The sequence below is a fragment of the Phocoena sinus genome, chromosome 8 (genome assembly GCF_008692025.1).
Source record: "Phocoena sinus isolate mPhoSin1 chromosome 8, mPhoSin1.pri, whole genome shotgun sequence".
NCBI lineage: Eukaryota > Metazoa > Chordata > Mammalia > Artiodactyla > Phocoenidae > Phocoena > Phocoena sinus.
The window spans coordinates 26,619,621-26,640,744 of record NC_045770.1 but is presented as its reverse complement, the minus strand read 5'-3'; the positions used below and the strand labels follow the sequence as shown (position 1 = coordinate 26,640,744).

The following is a 21,124-nucleotide window of genomic DNA, read 5'->3' as shown; positions in this document are numbered from 1 at the left end:
AAGAAAAAAATGCCAATATGATTTGCCTTCATTCATTTGCCAATTTATTCAACAGATGGTTGCTGGGTTCCACCTGAGAATTTACCAGAGAGTTTTCAAGTTATTCATTCTGGGGATGTTTTGTGGCTGCCGTAGGTAACACCACCTGAAAGTTTAAATTCAGTGTTTACCTGTATACGCCTCCTCCATTACACTTAGAAGCTATGTTTTAGTAACTTGCCTGAGAAACGTGGAGAATTTGTGGCTGTTTTAGTTTATACCACTTCAAAGAGGATTAAATTTAATAAGATAAAACTGCTACAAAAGAAGTTTAACAGTTTAAGCCTTCACAACCTGATTTGACAAGAGATCTAAGTTTAGATCTCAATTTTGACAGTTCTGTGAAAAGCCAGAATTCCAAGCTGTTGTTCTTTAGTCCCACACAATTGTCTTATAAACAAATACTTTAAGTGTAAAGAATCCCCCAAAAGAATATCTATATCCTATAAAATTCAAGTTAATTCAATTGCAACACACAACTAATGTGAGTGTAGAACCTATAGCCAACCAAGTCAAGCAGCCTTGACCTACCCATGCCACATGTATTTAGGAAACATATAGTTATATCTAAGGATAAAGTTCATAATCTGATATGTAATAAATGTGCTGTAGATGAACTTATCCCTATATTAGTAGTGTATTTAAGTGTTTCCTCTTGATATATGTCTAATAGTTTGACAGGTTCCATATTATGTCACTCATCTTTACACATCATCTCACTACAAGGATTGGTTTCCAGAAGCAATTGCAGTGCTAGCGCTCAGGTTATAAAGGGGACACAAAGGAACAACAAAGCAAGTGAAAAGGGGTCTGTTTGGCCAAGACAATATCAGCCAAGATGGGGCTGGTTTATTATTCATATTTAAGAGAAGGAATATAGAATAGTTTGGCAGTCATTTGGAATGAACTGGGAAATAGTAAAGACCCTAGTTTAGAATTATATTCTGCTTTAATTTAAGTAGGGATAAGAAACTGTAGCTCATTTATTTAAATATTTATTTCTCCCCCAAAATCAGTCCTATAATTCTTGTTTTCAGAATGAAGTAACATACATTTGAAATAGCTTTGCCACAAACATAGTCATACATACCTGGCAACACCTGAATAGAAAAGTCACCAATCGAGTTTTTAAATTACCTAGCCTGGCGACAAGGCTTCTCAGAAATGGGCATTATATTGATTATGAGAACGTTTTAAAAATAATAATCATAAAAACAGAAGTTAGAAATACTGTGAATACATTGTTTATCCTCCTTAATACCAGGAATAGCTTTTTCATGATTAAAAGTAGTTTATTTTAAATGGACAGATTCCAAACTTTCTGAAAACCTAAAATTCATCATTAGGACTCATTCACAGAATGAAATACACTTTCAGAAACTTTGTAAAGCCATTTCAATATGTTTCTTTACTGTCACACAACTCAACAATGAAAGAATCATTAAAGGCATAAAAATTTTCTTAGCATTAATTCTGCCTTTCAAAGTATACAATACCAAAATGTGGAAGAAATCTATCACTGTAAATACTATTGACCAAACAAAGTCACGACATCATATTGAAATAATCTAGATTTTATTTATCTTAATTTTTTTCTAGGGTACTCAATGAAGAAATTAATACACAAATATTTTTTACAGAAATGTTAAAAATTCAATCTGTTTTCTCTAAGTGTTAACTATTTGGGAGTTTGCCAAAATAAAAATCAAATTGGAGTCAATCAAACAAATGTGACACAAGCAACTCACTTTCAAAGACAACATAAGAGTATATGGACCCTCTCCATTGTTGCTTCACTACACAAAAGATTATATAAAAACTGTCAAGAACTACCTGCAAGGCCTCTGCTATTATAGAAGCCTAGTTGTTTCATATTTGGAGCTGACAGATTTGCAACTTCTGAACATCCTTTTTTGATATAGTAACAGGCCAGAATCCTGTTAGTAACTAAGAGAAGACATCATCAGACACCCGGTCCCTAGTTTCCCCTCTTTTTAGGAATTTGCAACTAGGATCACAAAAAAAGTATTATCAATAAGTACAGCTGCTCTAAGTTGCTAACACCTTTAGCATGAAAAGTAAATTTAAAAGATAAAAAGAATGTGAAATAAAAAACTTAAAATTAAACCAAGTATCCAGAACCCTAAGTCAATGCCCTAACTTTTGACTTATATTTGAGGCTAGGCTAATCAGAGGTAAATAGAAGTAAATGGGATCCAAGAAAAACTGACCTGATTGTCTTCCAGAGTAAAAATGAAGGTCATAGACTAAAAAAAAGAATTATTTACTATGAAATGATATAGCAATGATAATATCATATAATGCAAAGAATCAGTTAATCTATTATTTAATTAATGTGCTTTTTAATTTGTTCACTTTTAAGACATAATGTTTAAATTTAGCTTAACATAGAGCTCTAAAAATTGCTGAGCAATGTATTTCTAAAGTGAAACAATAATAGTAGCAGTACAGCATTATAGCTTTCAAACCACTTCCACATATATATATTTTTTACTTGCTCCTTTAAACCCTTTTATGATGTCATTTTGTTACAGAGGAAGACATTATAAATTAGAGACGTTAAGTGACTTGCCCACAGTCTCACACAGCTGAGATTGGAACGGAGATCTTCTGACTCTCTCCAGTGCTCTCATAGGAAAAGAACAAAAAAAGAAAAAAAAACTTATTAATATAAATATAGTTTACTTTGAAAACTTACTGAACAGGTTCTATGATTATTCCATGCTGCAGTTTCAGCAACATTGATAATTTCAAGGTATATTGCAAATAGCCATATAAGAGCTCAAGAAACTATAAAGTTTAATTAATATTAAAAACTAAATAAACTCTTGATAAGTTAAGGAAATTACACAGAGGTAGATTTCGGGTCAACACAAAGAAAGATTTTACAACAATTAAAACTGGTCCAAAAAATGGGGGGAAATTGGCTATGATTCTCGACATCAGAGTTGTTCAAACAGAAATAGAAGGGATTCTCACATCTCTTAGAGAGTACTGTGACAGTGACATCAAAATTCCCTTCTCACTTTGAGAGTCTGAGATTCTGAGTCATGCCCTGCACTGTCTTTAGCAAAACAACCAAAGAATTCTCTTACACCTCTTTGAAGTTGTGGATACCTAATAACACTGGGGGAAAATTCACCCCCAGAACATCAATAGAAACTCATTAGGTTTTGGAATTAAGTAAGTCACTAATTAACTAAATAGCTGCTTTTATCATAGTCTGTCTACATTGTGAAATGGAAAAGTATTTAAGGAAAGAACTTCTCTGAGAGAACCACAGAGCTAGAGATAGACACAGTTCCTTTATATTTATATAGAGAGAGATTTAAAATTATACACTGACATCAAATTTTTGGCAACGTACAAATCTGACAAAATTCTTTGGATTATATTAAAGTGGGAATAAAACAGCTAAAGTGATACACATACATGTAGAAGGACTTACTTCTTTTTTTTAAGAATAAAACATATATATCCATATCTAGATATGATAAAAATTGATCTATGAAATGTGGTATCCCGTGGTGGTTCAATACGTAATACTTGAGAGGGTTGATTTTTAAGAGCACCATAATAGCTCCAACAACTTTAGTACTACTTAATTTCTTTTTTATTTTTCCCTTCATTATAAATAGCAATCAGTTTATGCCCTGAAGCATTGAAGACTGTATAGCCACTGTAATTGCAACCAAGCCTGGCAGTGTACCTACAGTTGTTCTTATTCATAGATTCTCAGATCATTTCAGAATATAAAGATAATTCCATCAAAAACTCTATCGGATAAGTGGGTTCCACGGATGAAGTAGGTGTTTCATAAAATATAATTTACTCTTTTTTTCTATTTATAGCACAGCTTTATGATTTTTGAATATATCTGTTTCAGAAAAAAAGGAAAGTCTCTATTTCTGTATATATTCTTTAGAATTTATAGAGTATAGTGGATAAAGCCTGGTTTGTCAAAATAGCCATTCTTAGAATATTCATTAAATATATGAAGTTAAAGTTTCCAAGGAAGAACATGAGAAAAAACATGTATATTTGTAGTTGGAGGAGTTTTATTGTGCCATATTTATATCATGTAACGTTAAAGTGATTAAAGTTCATAGGATGAATCCAACATTAAATAAATGGTAACAGTAATAGATGTGTAATATAGAATCTGCCATACAGTGTTTTTTCCCTGCACATTTTCATAATAGCCATTTGAGTAATGACTACAGCATCCTTCATTTTGACATCTCTGGGATATACTGTGACAACCTGATGTTCCAAAAGTACATCCATTTTCTCACTTGATGTCATTTTACTTGATAAAGAATTTTAATAAGTTACCCAAAGTTAAATAACAATAGCACATGATCTTGTATGGGTTCAGGCTCATTCTTGGTCTCCACTTTCCTCCATGTCTCACAGAATTCAATCAATTGTCTGGTATTTGATTTTTTTTTTTTTTTATGGGAGCTGGTCACTATCTCTGAAATTACGCCAAGGGGCATATAGGAATTGATGCTAAGGTCAGTTAACTAGACATTGGTCTCTAAAGAGATAAAGTCATTCAAGTAAGAAAAGACCATATCATGTATAACAGACTTACTTTGCTGTACTGCAGAAACTAATACAACATTGTAAATCAACTATATTCCATATCAGAGACCATATAAATAAAAAGGAAATAAAATTTAATAACTACTGTACTACATACCAAACACATGTATATGAATATATTTTCCCCCACAACCCCTTGACATTGGTTCTACTATCTTCATGTGGACAGATGTTGCTGAAATTCAAGTCAAAGAGCTGAGAAATGACAGAACTGGAATAGGAGCCCATTATTATATAATTCCAAAATCCATGCTTGTTTCACTATGCCGCCTTGTTTCTCTCCAAAGACACTGAGAGTACTAGTTAGAGACACATTGAGAAAAAAAAAAAAAATCCCCTCTTTATCTAACCTATGATTCCCTGTTTTGAGAAAACTAAAGCACATAGTTTCTGATCATACCCATGTCCCAGACTTTTTCCGAATGTTCCCATCTAATGAGCTATTAGGGGTTTTTTTCACTTTCACAATAATTCTTGTTCATACTAGATTTAGTACTGCTTCAAACATGGTGTTGCTCGTAGCACTATCATTTTACCCTCAAAAGACATGAAGAACATCAGGGAAATGCATTGAAACATCACAGCATGCCCCTCTCTACTTGGGGAACTTTAGGTACTCCCCATGGTACACCCTTCATGATTCACTCCAGCTGATGAAAATTACCCAATCAATGCCCTTCCATAAATTACTCTGCTCTAAGTCAGTCTTCAGCTTATTGAAGCTCTAATAAAATAGACTGACTAAAGAGCAGACAGTTTTGTCTCCCTTACACAACTAATGTTCATTCCCCTTTGGCTTAATCTTTAAATGTATTTTAAGTTCAATTCAATGAATGCCCCAGTATATCAGATAGTTGGTAGTGTCTTGTGAGACCTGAGGAAGGGATCAGCCAGAACTGAACTTGACTTTAATACAAGACCATGTTCTATTATTGTTTAACTTTGGGTATTTCTCCCCTAGGAGGAGGACAGAGGAGAACTAACCAGCTCCAGGACCAAGGTAAGAGGGGAGTTTTCTTTCAAAAGAATGGGTTCCATTTATTTGAAGGAAACCCCTCCCCCACCTATTTTTAATCCCTTTTTCTTTATACATTTATATTTTTTAACCCAACAGGATTAGGAAAGCAGCTTGCCACCTGTGCATAATAGTTATTTGAATATCCACTTACAAATGAAATAGGAAAAAAATAAAAACCTTCACACAAGTCTTATCAGTTATATGTTAAGGTTTTCCATCATCATTAAATATCAGTGCCAGTTTTCCATTAAGGATTAGATTCTTACATAGGCCTTAGGAAATTGTCATCAGTTGTTAATTTCACTACATGTAAAATATGGATAGTAACTGACAATCAAACTATAATGGATAATGAGGTTACAAAAATATTAAAAGTAAAATCCAAAGTGTTTCTATAGAAAATATATCATTAAGAAAAAAATTTATTAAAATAAGCAGCTGCTTATTTTATAGCTGCTTTATTAAAATAAGCAGCTATAAAAATAATTTAAATGATACATAATTTGAAATATTGTCAGTTAGACTTTTGGTGTGAAGTAGTATAGGATTAATGAAATTTTTAAGGTACCCTATGAAAACTGTGGTTAGAAAAATAAGATGAAAGGGAGGTAATATTGTCTTGAGCAGTACTTCTCCATGCTTATAGAAGCACTTCCCAGGCCTTTTACATTGTCTTTAATGGTTTCCAGTGTTACCACTCACGTTTTACGTTGTTGTCCATGAACATCATCAGTATTCCCTGCCTTTGGTACTCTATTTCAAATTGGTCCTTCCATAGGGGAGAAATCCAAAGTGGAAACAAGTGAGAGAATTTACAAAGCATCCAGAATTTGAGATATTTGAAGAAATCATATGGATTATGGAGGGATCAGCTTCCAGATTCTATCTAGCAATAGCTTTTTGTTATTGTCGCTCTCCAAGGAGGCTACATCTTAATGTGACTCAAACGCATTTTAGGAAAGCTTTAGGATCATGTAACTGAGACAGTTGGGGATCAAGAAGAAGGAAATTTTAGGAAGGAGAAGAAATGTGCCAAAAGAATGAGAATTCAGGCAATGAGTTGTCAGTAAATAATCATCATCTTACAGAAACACAGTTTTTGCTTTGTTACAAATGTGTTTAGAATCTTGGCGTTATCTTAAAATTGGATTTTTGTTAGAGATTGCTATCTTCTGAGTAAGAGCCATAGTAGTCATGTGATTAGGAACATACATGAGAGCACACATACGAACTAGAAATTTGATTTTAATGCCAATGTATACTATTTATGTAGATAATGATATTGCAATGGTCACCAAATCCAGAAACCTAATAGAAACTAACTTTGAGTTTCTCAATGACTGACTCCTTTAGTGAAAGGTATAGGTTATATTGGAGGCACATTATTCATTCCTAAGCAAAGAAAAAAAAGTCATAATATTTTTAGTGGGCTACTTATATGTTAAAATTGGACACCCACACAGATATTAGTTATGTCAGGCAGATCTGTTGTGTACTTTGAATTCTTATGAAATATATCATGGTAATCTAATTCCGAGAAAGAATTGTTTGGTGGTTCTGCAGTGACTTCTAGTTCTTTTCGATAACCTGAAATTGAGATAAAACATCATTTTTTCTTGTTTAGTCGCTCAGTAAAGTGAAAAGTATTGATCTCATATTAACTGCATTCCATTTATTAAATATATTAAAAATAATTAATGAAAGTGCCCAAACTGGTAGTTTAAAAAGTATCCAACCTGATGAGGAGCTAATAGCTAAAAGACTGTGTGATATGTTCTAGTATTAACCCCAATAGGAACAACTGTAGGCGAGACTTAATAATTTAAACTTTTTGTCGTTTCTTCCTATTTAAATTTTAATAAAAATAAATGAGAGAATATGTTTCTGTTTGAAATATGATTATGAGCCCCGTTGCTGTCAAAGATAAGAGCTTTATGTTTCACTTAGAATGGCATAAACTTAAAATATTTATAGACAAATATTTAGAATTCTTAGTCTTCAGCTATTTTCAGAGAATAACAGAAAAGTCACATGCTCTCCTAGTTATGAGCCCCCCTTTGTACGGCAAGTTCAGATAGCTTCCTTTCAAGATCCCATTAGCTTATAATCTCTATTTCTCTAAGACCTATTTTTATCAATCAATTTCCTTTTTCTGTTTGTGCCATTCTCCCACCGAACCAAAATCCAACCCAAAAGTTAAGGTAGATGAAACAAGATCAATTAAAAGACATTTTAAGTTATGTATTTTGAGTTATATTTAAAGACTATTCTATTACTAATGAACCTGCAACCTTAAATGAAAGAGAAAAATTAAAATTTTAATATTTTCTCTCAAGAACTTGATAGGAAATTTAAAGTATTTGTATATAAAGGTTAAGTAGATGTATTTAGTGAATTAAATACATTATTTATATATACAATAAAATAAATCAAGTTAAAACAAATACAGTTGACATTTAAAATCTGTTTATGATAAATGAACTTTTTAATTTCTAAAATGTGCTGAATTATATTGTTCTAAGCAGTAAAAAAATTTCTCAAGGTAGTATGTTTTATTTGCTACACTAAAATAGATTAGAACTGATCTATAAAATTGCCAGTATCTGTGATTTTTGTCTTTGAGTTTAGTTGGAAGTATCAGATTTCCCTTGATATTCACAAACAAACTTGTATATGATTTTATCTTTTAGTATTCTTTGGCTACACAAACTGAGCTGGTGATCTCTTTAGCTATCTATAATATGGAATACCTTCTTAGATTATTTTGTTTATACAATGGACAAAATTGCTTGCCATTATTCATTAAGATGGCTAGTGTTAGTAATTTTTTATGTCCTCCTTGCCAATATTTAAAAGACAGTTTTGAAGCCTTTTGCTTTATTTTGTTTTATTTTGTTTTTTTGTGTGTTTTAAAACACTCTTCATACCAGGTCTTCCCAAAATTCATTAGGTTCCATGGTTGATTCTCTTTTGTTGTCTAACACACTATACTCTCATTTTAGTAGGTTGCTTGAAAAGTAGCACCTTAAGTTAACTCACTGAGATATCAATTCTGCATTTAGTTATTGAATGCCTACTATATTTCTTGCCCTGCATTAGGACTGAGAATGGTATAAAGTACCATAAGACACAGCTGCTGTCCTCCAAGAAGGAGAAAAAATGGTACAGCTAACATTGTAAAGGAATGTATGACTCAGAGCAAATGTGAGTGCTCCTGAAAATAAATAGATAATTTAAAGAAGCAGGAGATAATTACAATCTAGAATATTTGGGAAAGACCTGATAAAATAGGTTTGGATGTAATAGTTGATAAATATTAATTGAATGAATAAGTCAATGAGTGATTACTGGAAAATGATAAGAAGTTAGAAAAGCTAAGAGAAAAAAAAAAAGGAATTCCTGGTAAACTTTCTATCGTGAGACTGGAATTGATTCTGCATAAAACATATTTGGGACTATAAGGAAACAAGACTGGCTGGAGGCAGAGAAGTTCTGTTTGGGAGACTAGGGGTGTTAAGAGGCTGGGCTACTGTGTTAGACAGACCCAGGTTTTATTTCCATCTTTGCCATTTACTAGCCATGTGGATTCAATGAGGATTCAGTGAGAATACAGAGAACTTGACACAGAGTCTAGCTCAACAAAATATAATGAAATTATATTTTAAAGATATATGTAAACTGAATTGTTGGGAAGCCTTGAATACCAGAAAAACTAGAATAGAATAGTATCTTGGAGGCAATCGGGAATCACTGAAGGTTTTTGACAAAGCACTACAAACAAGCAGAGAAACAAGGTTATTCTGACTCTGAGGATCTGAGAATGGATCGAGAGTCAGTGGATCTTGTCTCAGGTGATAAAGACTTTGATAAGGCGATGCCAGTGTAATAGAAATGAAAATATAAATTTAAGAGACACTTTTCAGAAAAACAGCTCGTAATGGATAATTGGCTATAGGAAAGGAGGGGAAATGAGAATTCAAAGATGAGGTTGAGTTTCTGTGACCTTCTAATTCACTATACTGAAGCTTTATTATGATACTGTTCTTGGAGATCCAAGATTAGGTATCATAAAAGATTATCACTTAAATCATTAAGAACCTTGTATGTATCAAAATAAACCTATCTTATTTTAACCATGAGAGAAAATAAATGTTACCATTTAATGAAATCAAGTCATCATTTAGGCTGTTAGTACTGTTTTTTAAAGGAAGTCATCTACTATACTTCCTTCTTGGATATTTGGGAAGGATCAATTCGGTTGACAAGATCACTTACCTTTGAAGATGTATCTCAGCTCAAGGAGTATTTAGCCAGAGAGAACAGGAGGTACCACCTTCCTAGTGCAGGGAATATGAGTCAAAGCTTAATCAAGGGGTAACCCCTACCAAACCTGAAAAACTTTTCAGGAAAAAGAAGTTTCCTTAGATAGCCATAGGAGGGATGAGCAAATAGTTTAACTACACAAGAAAGGAAGACAGGAACAAAGATACCATAGTACTGTAGAAAAGAGCACTGGACTAGAAGGCAGAAGACCTGTGTCCCAGCTGGGCTTTGTTGAGCAAGTCACCTAACTTTCATTAGACCTCAGTGACCACATCTGTAAAATGAGAACGTTGGAGACAGCCTCTAAACCACATTTTGACTCAAATATTGTAGGATTCTAGTTCTTTAAAGCAATCGATGGACATTTTTAAGACTCAGCAAAGGATGGAAAAAGGAAACATGGTCATGGTTCATGGAATGGTTTAGAATTCTGGAAATTGTATAAAGAGAATAAGGAGAATGGTCTAGGAGATGAAAGAATCTAAAGTCAGGGATGGGGCAGAGTGCACACAGCAAATGACAGTCCAGACAAAGCATCTTTGTGAAAGGCCTAGTATTTTTTAAATTTTATTTTAGAATGGTGATAATCACAACTTAAATAGTGAATGATATCTAGAGATAACTTGAAGCACTTCACAATCTTGGTAGTTGTGACTTCACCTTGAAATAAAGCCCTTTTGTACAATTTGATAACAGATAATGATAACAATGGGGTGGCTTAGGGCAGGGACTTTATCCCATATAATCTCAAATAGCACACCCAAAGGCCACCACAAATAAAATAAAATTTAAATTATTTAATATGATTAACTTATATTTTCTAAATACTATGTAAGGGTAAATAATATCTTTTAACAGTTTTTTTTTAATTTTTATTGATTTAACAGACAGTCCTTTAAAAAAACCCATATATCATGTGCTTGCAGAATGATCACAAATTGAGTTAATACCTTGGAAATTCTTTCTTGCCAAATCACAGTCTTAAAACCTCTTCTCTTGGGTTTCCCTGGTGGCGCAGTGGTTGAGAGTCCGCCTGCTGATGCAGGGGACGCGGGTTCGTGCCCCAGTCCGGGCAGATCCCACATGCCACGGAGCGGCTGGGCCTGCGAGCCATGGCTGCTGAGCCTGTGCATCCAGAGCCTGTGCTCCGCAACGGGAGAGGCCACAACAGTGAGAGGCCCACGTACCGCAAAAAAAAAAAACAAAACTAAAAACCTCTTCTCTATTAAAATTCTGGAGCCACCATGGGTCATAGAAATATTTTTACTTCTCTTACCTTTAATAGGCATACATGAAAATCGTCATTAATTAATTTAAAAATAGATTTATTAGAATTGTCAGAGAGGGTTAGATACCCTTCCTCTACCCTGGCTGGTCTAAGAATTAAATTGATATGAGACAAATTAACAGGAGAAAAATCAAACAAAAGATTAATAACATGTATACATGGGAGAGACCCAGGAAAACTGACTAACTTGCCAAAATGGCCCAAACCCTCACCTTAAAAACAATCTTCAGCTAAAGACAAAAGAGGATGTTGGAGGTAGTCGTTTGGGACCTCAAAGGGGGAGGAAGACAATTCACATAGAGATGGAAAAGCAAATATTTGGCAAACAAATGCTTGGGTCATGTGGAGACAGTGGTACACTGAGTGGCCTCTGATCTCTAAGGATACCCCCACCACACCTGGTCCATATTCTTTGCAGATTTCTCTGGTGATAGCTCTATTCCTATAACAGTCCCTCTATCTAAATTCTTAAGGCAGTTAGCAAGAAGGTCAAAGTTTCTTCCTGAGTCTTTTGGGCCTTGATTGTTTTCAGCTTGAAATAATTCACATGCCAGATATATTTTGGGGTGGCAGATTTTGTTCCCCTACAGTCTCACCTTTGAAACTTCGAGAAGTTTCACAGTCCAGAAGTTGAATAGATATATTGCTTTATATCTTATCCAATCAGTCTCATAGTCCTGACGATAAGTCAGTTCATTTCAGGAGGCTGTGATGCAGGTAGGCTCTCAAAGTTAGGCCTATAGGGTGCAAGCAATCAGATATTTAATAAGAGGTATTTGTGGGGAGACAAAAGAAAAACAAAGGTTAATTATTGGAGCAAATTCTAAACCCAGTGTCTGAGTCCTGAGAGCTGCCAATCAAGATTTCTAGATATCAGGGTCAAAGCATCTTTTACAGTTTGAAATGTCTTCAGTGATGTCATTGGGTGTTCAGGCAAACTTTCCAAGAAGCTTACACAGCAACAGTCAAGAGGTTTGTCTAAATATAGGCAATTATGGTGATCTCTCTAAAGTTTATAACAAGTTGTTCAGCTTCAGTTTGCAGGGCTTCAAAAAAAGGGCAGCTTTAGTTCTCAATGATTCCAAATGAAAAGGAGCAGCAGGAGAAAAATTGGAAACATTAGTTTGAAGAGCTGTAGCCAAATATTTGAGGAAACTATACGAATTCAGGATCCAGTCCAGTTTGCAGGACTGGATCTATAGATTATAGTTTCTGCTGAAACACACATTTTTTTCTCTACAAATTACCCTCACTTCTATCAAAGAAAACCAAATTAAGACTAATTTGTTCGCAAAATAAGTTTAGTGTCATTAAACTTGGCCTGATTATTTACCTAAGTCCAGCAAGAATAGTAATTGACCATATAATCTCTTTTAAATCTGCTTTGCTGGAATTATTCAAAGGAATCTCCAGATTGAACTTTTAAATGCCTCTCATACCATGAAGCCATGCCAAGGACTTGACATCAGATTTACCTGTAATATATATAGATTTGGGTGAACTCTTCTTGATGTCCCGAAAATATCCTGAGCTTCTTGTGCCTGCCAGGCAATGACCTTCCTTACTCACCTGGTAAGGCTGCTGGGAACCCTGTAAGAAAGGTACCAGGCTGTTTTTCCAAAGGGCTTTATGGCTCCATAAAGTCAATCTTAGTTCCTTAAAGCTGTCTGGTCATATCTGATTCTATGCATATTCTCAAAGATGACATTCCAGTCAAAGCTTTGGTAATATAACCAATGTTTCCAATTGTGTTCTAATACAAGGAGAATAGATTCTTAGTGAAGATGTGTAAATAAATATATTGCCATGAAAATAAGAATACTCACTAAGAGTTTCCAAATTCTGGAGGGATAAGGTAGGAAGAAAAAGTCATTTCAATTCTATTTACAAAGGTATAATTTACTAAATTGCTATAAGCTATAGTTAATATAAGAGGAAATATTTCTTTTTATCTGGAAAGCAAAGATTAAAAAGCCAGTATAATTTCAGACAAAAAGTCATAAAAATTATAACTCACATTCATCAGTTCAGACAGTCCCATATAATTATTCTTATTGACCTTGATCTTTTATTAGCAGTTTTATGAAGCCATTAGGTTTTTCATTAGAATTCTGTAGTTTCTTACTAGTTTAGTGGTATGATCTGCAAGTTATCAGAAACTTATATTTGTCCAAAAATCCTTTCTATGAATCATCTTGAAGATCTTCATTTTGTAAAAGCATTTTAGTAAAACAATAACTGTCTATAAATGACAAAAGACAAATTAAAAATCTGATTGCAATGCGATTGACAAGGAAATTTGGCTATTTCTGTGACATACAACATTTTAAGATAATAACTAGAAAAATGGTAACATACCAGGACATACCTGAATTTTAGGAATTTCATATAACTTCTAGAACATTTATATTAATAAAATTTACCCATACAATATAACCTAAGAAGGTTTATTATTTCTCATTTGACAATGCTTCCCATGTAATTTGACATACCATGTCTGTTAGTTTAATATCTCTCTTCGAGCTTTTTCAGGGGCCCTCTGAAACATCCCAAAGTTAGCTAGAGGTCAAAAGGACTTTATTTAGAATTTTGATTTAGGAAAGTTTGTCAAAGATATCAAAAGGTTTTAAAACACTTGGTCAAATAGGATTATAGGTCACTGTGAAACAATACTTATTCACTTAATCAAAGTGACAATAAAAGATTTCAAAAGTAAATACAGAAAGTTACAACAGGTTACTTGAAAGGTAAGAAATTTTACAATCTGCTATCAAAGTAGATGAATATTCCAAGAAAACTTTGTCTTCCTAACAAAAGAGAGAAAACCAAATTCTAATTTTGCACCAGCTTACTTTTAACATTAAAATTAATTCACTCAATTAAATTTATTTTAATCTTAACCAGTCCTGACCAAGCACAAAACTCTTCGCAGGGCTCCTTTTCCACAAATCTTCTATAACTTCCTTTTTCACCTTCAGATTTTGTCCTGTGATTTCTCTTTTACTCTCTCCCTCTTTAGGACAAAATTACTTTTTTTCCTTAACAAAAAGCATTTCCACTCATACCTTTTTTCTCCTTACATATGAAGATGTTTTCCTTATTAGTTTTAGTAGTTTCACTTATATAGATTAATTAGAATTTGTAACCCTTAGAAACCTTAATTTCTACTGAAAACTAAGAAGTAAGCAACTGTAAACTGTTATACCAGTATTATTTTTATTGGAAAACTTATAAATACATTTTATAATTTCCAAAAACATACATTTCCTTATGGCATAATTTTTTTTTCAATGTGATGCATGACATGTTTCTAATAAACCCAACATCTTTAGTTTTTCTGTAATAAGAAGACAAAAGTAGACTTAGATTTGTTTAACAATTAATATTTCAGTATTTTATCTTCTCTAGAAATGATCTAGACAGTCAATGAATTCCCATCATTTAACTTAGCAAAACTCTAAAGCTTCAAGTTACCAATAAAATTTAAGGAAATTACTTTTAAGTAGATATGCCATAAAACATAATTATTCTTAAAGAGTTCATCTAAAAACTCTTGTTTTATTTAAATTTATTTAATTACTTATGAAAATTTTATCATACAAAATTTATCCTTTTTGGTGACAAATTTTGTAACAGAGATAACTGAATGTATTTAACTTGTGGTAAACCTGGTAGAATGTGTTTAATTTACATTTAATGCTGATAACTCTCAAGATAAGCCTGTTTAATTAAACCAACAAACTTAAACTTGCTTTTATTTATTAAAGATTAATCCTAGATCAGGTACACTTGAAAACTATTTGGATTCATTTCTGCTACATTTGGAAATGTTTAATTTGTAAGTGCTTACTTTTAAGTCAATTAAAACGAGTTCTTTACAAATTAATTTTGGTTAATACCATTCAGAGATACAAAAATACCATATCTATAATGTACACACATAGACATAAACACAACCACAGATGTCATAGCTTTCATTGTAAAAGTTTAGTCATGAATTAGATACAACACAAAACTCACTGGTTTATAAACAATTGGAATAAGGTTGTATCTGCTCAGATTGCTAAGGCTTTTTACTATGTGGAAAAGACTTTTAAGACTTGTATTTGTCCTTGATAAATCTTTAAGGAGGCTGTGGATTAGATTTTGTGTGAGGGAGCATTTCCAGCAGATTGTACTTTTTAAAAGATCTCTTTTTTTTCTTTGGTGTTTCAGGTTCTACCTGATTGAGTCAACCAGGTTCAGTCTCAGGCCATTGTGAGCTATATTTACATTTCTGATTTTGTAGAGATTTGCAAGACAAAGATGGTTGCTTTCCATTTCCCCTAAGAACTGGGCTGCTGCCGAAATAATATCAAAAGCCTGATCTGTTCATCCAACTACATTTTCTTTAATTTGCTTCTTTATATCACAGAGAAGATTTCCAACTAAAATGGAAACCAAAAGATTTCTATGTTCTAGAACTTTAGGATTCAAGGCATCGTGCCTTCAAAAAGTCTGCACAAAGCATTCAATAAATTCCCTCTTTCTGAGTGCACAAGGCCACCCCATACCAATTCACTCTAGCGGCAAAATCTTCCACTAGTGGTTCTTTTATCCCCTAAATATCAACCCCCAATTTCCTTCTCATATTATGTGGGCTCAGGCAACCCTATTGGCTTCCTTTAGCATATTCAATTAACACTGCCTAAAGGGTGGATTTACCTGCCCTGTCTTACAATACCAGGCAAGGGAAGACAAAATGTCCATCCCCACAATGCAATCAGGCAAAAGAGATGCAACCATCTTACATAAAGCCCATTCAAATACACCAATTTTCTTATAAACTTTCATCTTAGTTCTATCAGTTCTTATACTTTTAACCTTAGTTTCCATTAGGACCTACAAGTCTCAGTCTTACAAGGAGTCCCAGAAACTTTTCCTTTTTTTCCTCCAGCCATTTTATTCATTCCTGTATAAAAGGCTTTGAGGACCCCAGTAAGGGGTTGAGCCAAGGGACCCAAGCCTTTTTGTCAATCTTTGATTTGATTAATTGGCCTAAATCTTGCCCCAAGCAATTGCTGGTCAGGTTTCTCAGTGTAATTTTTTCCTACTAGCTTTTAAAATTTATCCAAACTGGGGTAATTAGAGCAGATTTGTTTGGTGGCCTTTAATGTCAGGGAGCACCAATGGGGGGGTCCCTTTGGCTCACACAGTCCTAGGTAGTGCTGTATTAAAAACCTTTGTTTTGATCCCATCAATGTTCGTTTTATTTATCCCAACTCTTAATAACCATCTAAAGATTTCCATCTTGCTGTGATGAGTTCCATGACTCTTCCCTTTCTGATTCCTCTTTATTCTACCACTTTCAATATTTGCTTTATTTATTTTATTTTTTAACAACCCTTTAAAAGTTTCCATCTTGTTGGGAAGAGTCTCTTTCTCCTCAATTCTCTTATTAATTAATCTAATGTTTTTATTAGCATCTGTAAGACCCATTGAGGGGAAGCGGAGATCACAAATTTAATAAGGCTTCCTGAACAGGTTTTTTGTTTTTATTTTTAAAACTAAGAGAGTTCTTAAGGTTAGCTGTTATATATCATTATATCCACCTTTTAATTTGGTCTTTCCATAGGTACCAGTAAAATAGCTGTTTATGATGAGAGTTTTCTAAAAATTGACCAATTTATAAGTTTTTCCAATTCAAAGGATCCATCATCTGGCCATTGATGAGTAGGATCTTAATAGTGATTCAAACCAATAAGCCAATTTACGGGAAGACCCTGAGGTAACTTTCCAGACCATGGTACCACGGACACAAGAGGCGTCCCGAAGTGAGGGCATGGATGATGTAGTTCCCATCTTCCAAAGGCTCACTCCTAAAAATATTCTAAGAAAGTTTGAGAAGATAAAGGCCCCTTATGGACTGGACCCCTAATGACAAAACTCCTCTGAGAGCTGGCACAGCTGGACAAAGAGACTGCTCAGAATCCCAGTCTATTTAACTGGCTGCCAAATGCACACTGGCATGTGCACCTTTTGGATGGCAGAAACCAGAGAGATTTTTCTCATTAGTATATAAACTAAACTCTCAAGGCATAGAAGACAAAAAGAAAACTTGATCAGACCAATGGTTTTCCCCTTATAACAAATGACACAAAAGACAGGGACAAAGAAAAACAGTGACCATCCTTGGGAGAAAAAAGATCAACAAACCAAAAGTAGTACTCTACCAAATTTTAAACCAAGAGTCACGAAGTCCAGAGATATTTGGGGGTGGCAGATTTTGTTCCCCAGCAATTCCCTGAAATTGTTTATCAATCTGGATTTTGTACATTTGTGCATTTTTCCTGAGAAAGTATCCATGCTTTCATTGACTTCTAAAAGAAGTCCATGACCAAAGGAGGATAGAAAATTCTACTCTGTGACCTAAAATTGACAAAAATCAAGAAACTAGACTGCATGAAATATTTGTAAATATAACATTTAAATAAAACTCAACAGTAAAAATACAATTAAATGTTTTATTTATCACAATCTCTAGCTAGTGTGCTGACTAAATTTACTGGCAGATATCCTCACAAATATTGTAGTGATCCTTCTAAACATCACATTCTTCAGACCTAGTTCTCAAATAGGAATTAGTCATGCAAATTCCAAAGAACACAATTTAGAGACAGTTCTTGAAATCTAGCCTGGTATTAACTCAATTTGTTCAGTTCTTTTTGTTTCAATTGAAGTATGAAATACAAACATTTCTATAGACTAACTTAACTGCATATATGTCATCCAAAATCCAAAATAAAGACAATAAATCCCTCATTATCAAAGTGGTTTTCAAATGCTCATTATAAATCCTGCTGGGTCTGAATTGTCTTTCCCCTTAAAAAAAAATTTCCCTCTGAATTTTGATATTAAATTATTGATCAATAGTGCCATTTTATGCAAATCTTACCTGTCATTGCATAAGCAAACTGGAGTGAAAACTTAATAACTTTTCTAAAAATGTTTGCATGTATATATATATGTAGAGCAACTCAGCCCAAATTCTGCCTTTGGAAAAAAGTGCACAAATCCAATGAAGCAAAAAGAGCCTTGTGCTTGTTTACTGGAAGGAATAATTTGGGGAAAAAATTAATAGCATAGCTACAAGTTAAAATGAAAACAGTGGAGCATTGATAAATGCTGAGAATTAGTCTTCCAGGCCTAAACAGCTAATAAACGGTAGAACTGTGAAAGCAAATACCTTCCCTTAAATCAGATATATTTAGTTAACCTCTTATTATTTGACAGCCTATTGATTTTTATTCACTTTTTATATTTCCTTGAGTGATAAAATAGTTCTTTTTCTCAGCTAGTTATTAACCGACTATATACAAAGTTCTGGGATTTGTTGAAAATTCTCAGTTTTCCTGCTAATTTACTTTAGCTGCCTTTATGTGGGGATGGGAAGGGGATGGAGGGGGACATCATTAAACCACAAAAGTAAAATCCCATGTGATATTTGCTCATGTCTACCTATCTCATCTTGTATATGGGATGGACTTCCATGTATGCAACACTTGTTACAATACTGACAATATGGCCATCATTTAAATATCAGAATGAATAATCTATACAGAGTTGGTTATTATTTATTTTTCATGAAATTACTATTTTCTTATTAGAGTAGCCCTAGAAAAACTTCTGCATATATTTACCTGCTACATAACAAAATTTAAATCAAATGAGTTTTCCGGTCTGGAATTTTAGTTTGATTTCAAAAAAAAGATAGAGTGAATATGTTATATGATGGAAGATTTGTTTTAATTGCCTTTTTAAAAATTACTGCAAAACATTGAAAAAGACTTTTTTCTTAGAGTGTCTAATACTTGTTTGTAAAAGAACAAAGCTGCCAGCCATGGAATCTCTTTTTCTAAAAACAGAGCTATATTTATATTTTTTTAATCACCCACTTAGCAGGACTCAAGTTTATTCACAATCACATTCATTTAATCCGGCCTAAGGGAAAAAACTCTCCTTGTCTATGTAAGTTCATGTGAAACAGCAAGGCTTCTCTCTAGGCCACTGAGAGTTTCATTAACCTCCTGCCAATACTATCTGATGGGTAGACTCATACCTCTCTTCCTGACCTGTTCCCCTCAAATAAGGTAGAACCTTGGTAGAAGCCAAATGCATCACATTTTCTCCATTCAGCCTGTGACTAGAGACACAAAACAAAGTGAACCAAAGCAAACCACATTATCAGAACAATGAATGTTTTTTCTGAGATCCTTAAGAATAACTTCTAAATTCTAATTCTTCCTCAATTTTTCTTGATCCAAAATAGAATATATATTTTCATTTTCATGAAACAATTCTATTAGGCATTATATTATAAAATAATTAAGAGAGTGTTTTTGTTTGTTCTTTACTGATTATTAAAGTGTCACTTTTCATTGCAGAAAATTTGGGGTGAGTGGGGAAGCATAAAGAACAATATGCAGTTCAAATCAATCATAATCCCACTACCTACAGATAGTTATTTGTTGTATTTCTTACCAGTGTTTTTACATTAACATTTATATATATATATATATATATATATATATATATATATATATATATATATATATAAACATTATATATTTTTTCTCAAATTAAGATCACAATGAATATACAAATTTTTTTCTTTTTTTTCACTCAACATTAAGCATTTCCCTGGTCATTAAAATCACATAATGATTGCTAAACATTCAGTCATATGGATTATTGGTGCTTACCAATACTAACACCTCGAGAGCTTTGCGAAAATGTAGATACACTGCCCTAATTCTGATACAGCAGAAGATTCTGATACAGCAAGTTTAGCCCTGAGCATCTGTATTTGTAATAAGTGGTTCTGACACTCAGATCAAGCTTGAAAACCACTGCTGTACACTAAAGTCTACTTACTTCTCCCCTTCTGTTGGGCATATAAATTGCTTTCAGCGTTTTGCTATATAAATATGCTATAACATTTATTATGTTACTCTGTCAACATCACTGATTAATTTCTTAGGATTGATTCCTCATAGGGGAATTATTATCAATAATTTTCAATATTGTCAATAATTTTCAAGGGTAAGAATTGTTTTTAAGTTTTTGTTGTACAAAACCATATTATTTTCTTTCCTGGTTTAAATTCTATTTTCAGTGTATTAGGACATTAAATCCTTGACTGTATTGAATATTATCCTTACTTTTATCTTTGCCAATATGAATAGCAAAAACATGAATTTGCATTTCTTTAATTCACATTAGTTTAATTCCAAGTAAGGATGAATTATTTTTATATGATTTTGTACTTCTTCCTGCATAAATTATCTACCAGTATCCTTTGCAGGTTTTAAAGGATTTTCTTATGTGTTTTACACAATTGCATGTTGATTCACATAATTTTTCAGTTTAAAAAAAATATATTAAAATGTATCAGGACTACAAAAAAACTTTCTAGCATCATTCAGGTAAATATTCTGGACATTTTAACACCTGATCTTTAAATTTTATAGAGAGTTTAGTATGAAGAGAACACTCAAGTTAAAAGAGTACAGGCCTAAAACTAAAGAGACTTTCTCATGTGTATATAATTAATGGATCCTTTTTTATAAGGATAATAAAGCATTAGCAAAATTACACAATAGTTTAGACAAATAAAATCCACTAGGTTCATATCAGGGAAAATAATGAAGTGTTCAACCTACTAAGTGAAATGTAATTGAATTTGTTTTAACCAGACTAAATATAATATTGGAAACTATTTGTTCTACAAATTATATATACCCTGAATATCCTGTGTGCAAACAATGACTAAGTCTAAGGCTTGTATA

The 21,124-nt window shown here is 33.1% G+C and overlaps 1 protein-coding gene across 4 annotated transcripts in view; it reads left to right on the top strand.

Annotated features, from left to right (window-relative positions):
• GRIA4 (glutamate ionotropic receptor AMPA type subunit 4) overlaps positions 1–21,124 on the top strand; it is a 520,825-nt gene that overhangs the window by 480,385 nt on the left and 19,316 nt on the right. Inside the window, exon 14 of one of the 4 annotated variants that reach the window (XR_004351085.1) lies at positions 5,630–5,668. The exons of the other annotated variants lie outside the window; for them this stretch is intronic. The gene's annotated coding sequence lies outside the window, so the exon portion shown is untranslated. The remainder of the gene's footprint in view (positions 1–5,629; positions 5,669–21,124) is intronic. 4 annotated transcript variants of the gene reach the window in all.